The sequence below is a fragment of the Rosa rugosa genome, chromosome 3, assembly GCF_958449725.1.
Source record: "Rosa rugosa chromosome 3, drRosRugo1.1, whole genome shotgun sequence".
NCBI lineage: Eukaryota > Viridiplantae > Streptophyta > Magnoliopsida > Rosales > Rosaceae > Rosa > Rosa rugosa.
The window spans coordinates 28,043,263-28,051,182 of NC_084822.1; the positions used below are offsets into that span (position 1 = coordinate 28,043,263).

The 7,920-nt window shown below is 37.7% G+C and overlaps 1 long non-coding RNA gene across 1 annotated transcript; it reads right to left on the minus strand.

Annotated features, from left to right (window-relative positions):
• Positions 1–200: 200 nt before the first annotated feature.
• Positions 201–823, minus strand: LOC133735795 (uncharacterized). The gene is made up of 2 exons (XR_009859263.1): positions 638–823; positions 201–556 (listed from the first exon to the last, which is right to left on the minus strand). It is a non-coding gene; the product is annotated as an uncharacterized LOC133735795 (long non-coding RNA).
• Positions 824–7,920: the final 7,097 nt, after the last annotated feature.

A 7,920-nucleotide genomic window follows, 5' to 3' on the forward strand; every position in this document is an offset into this window, starting at 1 on the left:
CAGAACATATTATTATTTTTTTGTGTTATATCTTGTTAGACAACTGAATATGTTTAATAACTATTGTAGATAGATGATTCAGACAACAGATTTTTCTTTCTTTTTTCATCATGTTCATTTGTTAGACAATGGTTTGCTGTTGGTTTTGAATTGTCTGAGATATAAGAGAAGACATACATTCTGTACAATTGAACACATCCTTGATTCCAAAAGCCATTTCATTCATCAGCAATATTCATCCCAACATTTACATAAGAATTAACATTGCCTAAGTGGCTATAACTGCATAAAGCCGGAAAACATAAACGCGTCCACATTGCATTAACCATGCCTATAACTAAAGCAAAAACTAAAACTAGCTAGCAGGAGGCTCATCAAAATACCAAAACAAATGGTAACATAAAGCTAGGATATCCGGTATGTACACCACTTGACATTAAGAAACAGAAAAAATAATGACAAAGGAGTAAATACATCGGCTCGGAGTTCACAGAGTGCTTTTAACATTAGTAAACGCTCTGTCGGATCAAGTCCTTTATAACGTGCTATCTCCTCTCTGCAGGGAAAAGAGATTGCCTTTAGTTGATATCACTTTTTGAATCATATTATATATAGTAAATCTAGCTTGTTTCAGTACCCTTTAGCTACCACGAGTGGAATCTACCCCTCAGCAACCTGCAGTAATGTAATCACATACCAGTGAACATTTTAATCATGAATTACCACTCTGACATATATTGCTGGAACAGAAATCTCTTCCTTTGTACAAATAGAACTTCCTTCATAGCTCATATATTGCTGGAACATATTGAGAAGAGATACAATTGAAAGACTGTGACCAAGCCTGCTCAAGCAAATTAACATTTAGTAGTATATCCTAGCTTTATGTCTTAGAACACCAATTGATACCATTTAACAATTTCAATTTGGGTTTTATCAATTTGGAGATGAATTGGGTTCACTACACCAAAACTGGTCTTTTATGCTTTATACTTGCTTCATATATGTCACTAACGTATCAATCCATGGAAGGGATAACTTTGATTCAAATTCAAAAATTATAATAAAAATTACAAAGGAAAGTACCAGAGCAAAGAAATTTATCACAATGAAATCACCATCCATGCTTGGGCCTGATCCAAATATCGTTTCAACTATCGAAAGACATTCTTTTCTATGTTCTCCAGAAAACAACTTTTTCTGCAGCGAAAGAGGCAACTCTACAGAGCCTGGTAAGGCAAGAGATCCAATGAGAAATTTGCAAAAGTACTTTCTACCTATTTCTTAAACAAATGCAATTATATTGAGAGTTTGAGAGAACGATGAGAGAAAGAGAGTAATTTGAACCTGTAGTATCATGTTTCTTGGATAGAGAGAACAGGTGGTGATGAGATTGGAAGATAGGAAACATTCTTCTCAGCCAAGTGACAACGTAAGCTCTTTATAACAACCAGCAAATAAGACTAAAAATATAGCTCAATAGCATATCAAAGAAACAAATTTCATTTGCATGAACATTTCCATAAGATTAGGTAACATGAACGTATCAATGTGAACATTTTGTGAGGAATAGGGAGCTGCTGTTTCTTCTGTTCTTACTATTAATACTAGTAATAATTTTGTGAGGATAATTAGACTGCTAATAACTTGACTTGCAACATGTCAATTTAGGATGGTATAAGTAGTCAATGCTGAACCCTCCGATTCTGGATTGAAACACTTTCATTTAAGTGTTTTGGTCCTAAGAGAGAGAGAGAGAGAGAGAGAGATATTCAGTTTTTTGATTCACTTAAAGTGAATCTATAGAAACAAACACTCCAGTTTTTTATTAAAAGTCAGCATAAGCTGGTATATAATTTATTGAGTACATGTAGTTGTTGGCCAACAAAGTAAAGTTGAAAACTGCAAGCTCTAAAAAGTGTCAAGGCCTGCAGTATCATGGGACAAATCATAAATTCTTTTAATAAAACGATCAACCTGCATTTGAGACCCACAATCTCCCTAACTATTGTTGAACAAAATTTAAATTCCACAGTATCTCGTACGCAAAAGACCATCTCTAAAACTTGCAGCCTTGGAATTATATGACAAGGTTAAAGGATGCCTAGCATAATACAGAAAAGGAAAAGTAAATGAATGAACATGAAAGTAGCAGCTTTTAGTATTCATATATGAATTTTTTGTGTTATATGCTACTTCATTGGAGTTCGAATGCAGTGGACAATGCAAAATTGTGGGATTTACTGAGCGATAAATGGGACAATGCAGTGGCCTAACTCTGAGAAAAACGAGGGTTGTATTCTTGGGCCATCTTGAATGGTGCTAGATTATTCCTTAAAGAGGTGAACAAATGTCATTACAAAAATAATGAATGAGTTGGGGTCAGAGGAGTCTGCAATTGTTTTTTGTTTTTGGAGTCCCAAAAGGTTGTTTCTTAGGTAATCCTAGAAGAATTGTCACAAACAAAAAATCTCTAGCATTGATCAAATATAGGAGCCTTAAAAAATGGACAAGAGTTTATAAAAGTAAACCTCGTGAGCTGAATGTGTGATAAGAACAACTTGGTATTGTCTCTGGTCGGAAGCAAAGGCCGCCGCAATGGCCTGCAAAGAGAAGAGAGAATCAAGATTATAGTCTCAAAACGGAAAGAGAGAGAGTGAGTCGGCGACTTACAGCAATTGGATAGACATCGCCTTTGGTACCGAACGCCATGAATACAGCAACGGGTTTCGTCCTCTCCGGCTCTATTGGGTTGGATCTGAGTTGGATCGGTGGAAGAGTCCAGCTTCTTTTTCTTTGGGGGAGCTTTTCTGCTCAAAATCTCTAGCGAGAGCTTCCAGCCGCCCGATCTCAACGCCATGAACACAACAAATGCAGAGTCGATAAGGGAAATATTGGAAAATTAGAGAAACCCTAGAAATTGAGGAACTGAATGTCGGAGAATAAGGGGTTACCGTGCATGACCATCGCGGCAAGGCTATGTCTACTCCTGCCGAATCTAAGTAGGGGACCATGGTGATGGACTCTCCCTTCTTGTGCTACCTTACTAAGGAGCCAAAAGCAAAATCGGATTTTCTTGTCGATTCACCTTAGATCTGATGTTTGGGAGAGAGAGAGAGAGAGAGGTATTCACCCAGACAACTGGATGATTGGATTAGTTTGAGCAAGGATTGAGAGAAACAGGGGGAGAGATATGAGAGAGGAAAGGATAGCTGATAGAGTTCGGCGTTTGTTCGGTCTAAAGTGTGAAATTTTTAGTGAGAGATTGGGTGGGAGATTAGAATTTAGCCAAAAACGTGAGCGGGATCTCAAAATTTAGGCGCAATATTTATAATGCTTCCCCACCTTATTTACGGCACATTATACTAGAACGCCGTAAATGTATAGTAACATTTACGGCACGCAATAAAAGCATGCCATGAAAGACCAATAAAGAAAAGTCTTTTACGGCGCTCATACAAAGCATGCCGTGAAAGACCGATAAGGAAAATTCTTTTACGGCGCTCATACAAAGCATGCCATGAAAGACCAACAAGGGAGAGTCTTTTACGGCGCTCATTCAAAGCACGCCGTGAAAGAGAGAGAGAGAGAGAGAGAGAGAGAGAGAGAGAGTAGGGTTTGGAAGGACAAGGAAGCGAGAGAGAAGGAGAAGAGAGAAAAGTGTTGGTCGGAGGCGGGGAAGGATGAAGAGGAGAGTTGGGAGAAAATGAGTTGTTCTCGGTTAGGGTTTGGGGAGTAAATGCAAGTGTGGGAAAATATATCCAAGTGTGGGAATTAAAATTTTTGTTCCCACCTTCAACTGTTTTAATTTTAAGTTCACCGCTCCGGTTTTTGTGATTCCCGCAAAAATTTTAACAAAAGTTTTTTAGGGAGGGAGGGGGGGGAATCTAGGGGTCATCATGGGCCGGGCTAGGGCCGGCCCTACCCTAAATTTTAGGGCTTAGGATCGAGCCGGGCCGGGCCTAGTCAAAGTCAACAAAATTTAAGGCTGGGTAGGGTCGGGCCAGGGCTTAAATATGCTAACCCTTACCAGCCCGAAAAGCCCGATCCGTTAGGGCCGGCCCTCAAATAGGGCCAAATAGAGCCGAAATGGGCAAAAAAAGGGCCTTATTTTGTTAAACAAAAAAAAAACATTATTTTTTTCTTCTCAAAATATGGCTTAATGGTATATATTAATAGGCATATAAGGATTATATGTGATCCAAAAATTCTGAAATGGAAATTGACCAATCTGAAAATTCTCATATGTTTATATAACATTGATAGGTATTGTGTTAAAAAATTAGGCAGATCTGCCATGAATAAGGCGCCCAACGTAGCGGTCAACGCTTTGCACAAGCAAACTTCCCTAAGGGGAGCGGCACCATGCGCGGACAAACGTTGCGGAATTTTGACATCCGTAAGTAGACCCCCTACCCATGAGAGTGTGGGAGCTGAAAGATCGAAAAAAGTGAATTGCCAAGGACCGGTTAAGAGCATATTTGTTTTATGTTCTATTTAGGGTATTGAGTTGACCGGGTAGATCGAGGTCCAAAAGAAGGAGGAAATTGCTGAAATTTCTACCACTAACATATATTCATACACAAACAACATCCAGCAGTTCATTTTAAAAAATTTCATTTCGTCCCCCATTTTGCTCATGGAGGGTAACAAGCCTAATAAACTAGTTTATACATTACAAGACATAATAAGAATTATGTGCGATCCAAAAAATTTGAAATGAAAATCGATCAATCGGAAAATTCTTATATGTTTATACAATAGTGATAGGTATTGTGTAAAGAAATTAGGCCGATCCGCCGTGAATAAGGCACCTAACGGAGCGGTCAACGCTTTGCACAAGCAAACTTCCCTAAGGGGAGCGGCACCATGCGCGGACAAACGTTGCGGAATTTTGACATCCGTAAGTAGACCCCATACCCATGAGAGTGTGGGAGCTGAAAGATCAAAAAAAGTGAATTGCCAAGGACCGGTTAAGAGCATATTTGTTTTATGTTCTATTTAGGGTATTGAGTTGACCGGGTAGATCGAGGTCCAACCGAATGCGGAAATTGCTGAAATTTCTACCACTAACATATATTCATATGAAAACAACATCTAGCGGTTCATTTTAAAAAATTCCATTTCGTCCCCCATTTTGCTCATGGAGGGTAACAAGCCTAATAAACTAGTTATACTACATTACAAGACATACAAGGATTATGTGCGATCCAAAAATTTTGAAATGAAAATCGATCAATCGGAAAATTCTTATATGTTTATACAATAGTGATAGGTATTGTGTAAAGAAATTAGGCCGATCCGCTGTGAATAAGGCACCTAACGGAGCGGTCAACGCTTTGCACAAGCAAACTTCCCTAAGAGGAGCGGCACCATGCGCGGACAAACGTTGCGGAATTTTGACATCCATAAGTAGACCCCCTACCCATGAGAGTGTGGGAGCTGAAAGATCGAAAAATGTGAATTGCCAAGGACCGGTTAAGAGCATATTTGTTTTATGTTCTATTTAGGGTATTGAGTTGACCGGGTAGATCGAGGTCCAAAAGAAGGAGGAAATTGCTGAAATTTCTACCACTAACATATATTCATATGAAAATAACATCCAGCGGTGCATTTTAAAAAATTCCATTTCGTCCCCCATTTTGCTCAATAAGAAGTTAACATTACATTGGTAAAAAGGTTTCAACTCGACCAATTGATTATTTTTAGTTATGTTGATTACTTGATTTATTTCAAAATTGGTATTACATGAATATATTGTCCAATTTGAAATAATAGCTTTGTAATTATTACAGTTAATTAGTTAACAGTAATTATTGGTAAATATTAAAATACCCATAAGATTATATTAAAACGGCGGCGTTTTTGCCGAATTAACGGTTAATTCTTTAAAAAAAAATTATTTTCTTCTTCTCAAAATATGGCTCAATTTAAAAGACTCATTTCCTAATATGGCAGATTGAAATAATTTTCTACACTTCCATAGTTTTATACATATAACACATGTAATAGAAAATAACAAAAATAAAATATAAATTTTAGGGCCGGGCTTTAAGGGCCGGGTCGGGCCTAGCCCTTACAGGCTCAGTCGGGCGGGGCCGTAGGGTAGGGCTGGGCTTTATTTGTGTGACCCATACCCTACCCTAAATGGGCCGGGCGGGCTTAGGGCCCAAGGGCCATATGATGAGGCCTAGGGGAATCTAACTTCAGACAACAGCATTTAGGGTGCATTGTCTGAAGATAATGTGACAACAGATGAATAAAAACAGTTGTGTGAAACCAAATCAGACAATATCTTTTAGCAAGTATTGACTTAAAAGTTATTGCACAACAGACAATGAATAACAGTTGTGTGATTGAACAATCAGACAACATCAAAAATCAACCATTGTCTGAATAAACCTTGGACAACATTGAAATAATAACTGTTGTCTGAATTGATCCATTCAGACAACATCAAAAATCAACCATTGTATAAATGAACCTTGGACAACATCACATAATAACTATTGTCTGAATTAATTCATTCAGACAACATCAAAAAAATCAACCATTGTCTGAAATGCTATTGCACAAGAGCCAAGAAAAAACTGTTGTCTAATTCAAAAACTCAGACGACATAATATTTCTTGCTGTCGTCTGATTAAATCAGACAACAGTTAAAATGTTTGCTGTCGTCTGATATGTGTTGTCTGATTCCGAAATTGGTGTAGTGAAAGTAGACATCCGTAGCTTTCCATTGATATAAAGCTCATTATCTGATTCGATCTGGATAACTCCCAGTAATTCGGTGAAGTTGGATGTTCTGCACAGGCAGATTCCCAGTCTCAGATTGCACATTGTCTTTTCAATCCTAGTTAGCTCATTTTATCTTCTTTTCTTCTTTCTATGGAACAAACCTACAAAAACACTAAAAGATGTAAATGAATCATAAATCAAGAGAACTAAACATAAATATCAAGATTAAGAGGCATAGAAATATAGGAAAATATGAGCACATCAGTTTTTCCGTAATTTCGATTATCTCGGTTTTTGATCCGTGAGGATCAACCACTGGATCGACTTGTTATTTTGACATATTAATCCTAGGAGTGTTCCGGAGACTTTGGGTGGTCTCGAGTGAAGTTTCGTCTTGATTGGCGTTACTTTCGGGTTTTAGTTCAAATAGGGGTTTCGAACTTTAATCGCTTTGTGTTTCGTGTACTGAGATGAGACCGCATGCAATTAGTTGCTTGACGATGTCATTTTGAGCGGAGTTGTTGGTTTTGAGTTTTATCTCATGTGGCGTATGAAGACACAGCGGGATTTAGAGGTGAGTAAATCTCACGAGGTTCATTTGTGAATGCATGGAGTTACTTTATTATTTGTAATTATTTGATAAATTGTAAAATCGTTTTCGAAAATAAATATTTGTTTTAAATTATATAAACTTGATCGTCTACGGTTCACGGGAAAGTTAAACATGAAGTTTTTATTATAAAAATGATTTTTTCACAGGTTTTGTATTTGTGAATTATAGTTGATATTAGTAGCATTCCTGAGCAGATGATTACGTGTATATATATTTCAAGGTTTGAAAAATCGCTAGGCGCTAGTCGGGCGGTGGGCAGGGGACTAGGCGCCGCCTAGGCGGTTTTTATTTTATTTATTTTTATAACATATAACTATATGAATAAGAATATATAAAGATTTAAAGACTAATGAATTTTTGATTCCCAAATAAATATATAGCTAAAAATGCCTCTGCTTCTTCTATACCCTTTCTCTTCGCTCATCTCTATGGCCATTCATTACTGCCTTCAGAAGGCACCACCTAAACTCACTTTTGTTCTTATCCTACCATCATAATCTGCAGCGGTGACAGATAGCAAGCAAAACTGCTCTCTCTCTCTCTCTCTTTCTCCACATAAGCAAGGCTGC